Source organism: Pongo abelii, chromosome 21, assembly GCF_028885655.2.
Source record: "Pongo abelii isolate AG06213 chromosome 21, NHGRI_mPonAbe1-v2.0_pri, whole genome shotgun sequence".
Lineage (NCBI taxonomy): Eukaryota > Metazoa > Chordata > Mammalia > Primates > Hominidae > Pongo > Pongo abelii.
In genome coordinates, this window is record NC_072006.2 from 11,889,054 (window position 1) to 11,890,936 (window position 1,883).

The 1,883-nt window shown below is 41.7% G+C and overlaps 1 non-coding gene across 1 annotated transcript; it reads left to right on the forward strand.

Annotated features, from left to right (window-relative positions):
- The first annotated feature begins 286 nt into the window (after positions 1-286).
- On the forward strand, positions 287-447 carry LOC112130426 (U1 spliceosomal RNA). The gene has a single exon (XR_002912695.1). It is a non-coding gene; the product is annotated as a U1 spliceosomal RNA (small nuclear RNA).
- Positions 448-1,883: the final 1,436 nt, after the last annotated feature.

Sequence of the window (1,883 nt, forward strand, 5' to 3'; positions counted from 1 at the left end):
GATGCTTATTTCACTGTCTATGTGTTTATACCTGATTCTTTCAACCAGGGAGACAGCCTGACACATGGAGAAAGCACGAGTCAAAGGTCAAATGCATCCACCTGCAGATCCTGTCACTGACCACTTAGCATCCCATAATATAACTGAAACTCAGTTTGCTCATATGTAAAATAAAATTTTAAAAAATAGAAAATGTAGGTAGCGTGTCTAGCTCAGATGACTCTAGTCCCTTACTGTTACCCAACCATTTCTAATTTGACACAAGTTACAATAAAAGACGAGTGTGATACTTACCTGGCAGGGCAAATACCATAATCACAAAGGTGGTTTTCTCAGGGTAAGGCTTATCCATTGCACTCTGGGTGTACGAACTCCTGCAATTTCCCCAAATATGGGAAACTCGACTGCATCATTTGTTGTCATGGGGACTGCATTTGCACCTTCCCCTAATTTTAAAAAAAGAAGACAAGCGCAATTCAGATAAGTAAAATAGAATTAATTAAATGCACAAAAGAGAAGAATAACCAAATACTTTGAGAGCTAAGCTAGTTCCTATATTAGGCAATATTCATGACTGAGCCTCCTAGAAGTGAGGGCAAAAATGGAAATAAAAGAGTTTCCCCAAAAGGAAGAAGAGTACCAATGCTTCAAAAGAAATAAAGTCTAAACTGACAACAGATAACGAGATATTTCTCATGTAAAACCTTATAAGGGTAACATTGAGTGCCATGATAGGTCATCTGACATCAGTTTCATTTAAAAAAATGCAGGCCAGATTTTTACTTGGATGCTTTAATAAGGAACTTGGATAACAACTGAAGGGTTAACATCAAAATCCACTTCAGTTCAAGTGATTCTGGAGGGGATTAAGCTGATATGGTCTCAGAATGATGCCTGACAGTAACCAAACATAATACAAGTGCAGAATCAGGAAAGCATAACCACTGTGAGTGCTATGGAATAAGAAATTTTGTATAGGAATTCAACTTTACACAATTGTGGAAGGTGCTAGAGAATAAGGGTCCAAAAACAGGAGTTGGAGAATCAGGGGAAAGTCATCAGCCAGGCCTCCTGGAGCACTGACATCAATGGACAAGTCAGAGGTTCCAGAAGAACTTAGAAGCCAAGCATGCCTAACAACCAGAGTGGGCCCCTAGCCGGGCTGGTGGAGGAGTTTATGGAAGCTCTTGCCACTTCACAGATAGTGCCTTTGTGAGTTTGCAGCCAAGAATCCAGTGGTCAGCCTGGGAGTTGCTCTTGGTCAACAGGGCTAGGAATTAATAGGGAGAGTTGGACATGAGGTTGGGAGAGGCAGTGGTAAAACAGAACCCACCTGTGCACCTGTCTCTCTCTGCAAATGACAACCATGACCTTCAGACATTGTGGCTGTGTCCTCACATTGCTTCTCCAAACCACCGCAAAGTTCTCTTTGGCCAACTGCAGTCTAGAAACACACAAAGAAAAGGATTCTGGCAAACTTAGTAACAGGTGAGCCAAGTGTTTCCTGAACAAAAACCATACAGAACTGCATTCCAGCCAGCGAAAAGGAAGAAAGAGAAAAAAATGGAGAAATAAGCTAAGGGTGCCTTCCTCCTTTCTCATAGGATGGTTTTTGGAAGCTGCTCGTGGCATTTCTTCTCTCATTTCAATGGCCAGCAGTTAAATCATTCTGTGGACATATATCATCCTGGTTTTCAGGTAAAATTCCAGGACGTGGCAAAGAAGCCCCAGATAACTGCGTGCTTTAATGCTTGACCTAACCAAAACCTCTGGACTGCATTGAAACTGATTCGCCTTCCATGGCCTGTCTGGATCTAGCCAAGTCAAAAAATATACTTGAACAAAAGTGACTAACACAATGGCAACCCAGCCCAAAATGAGGC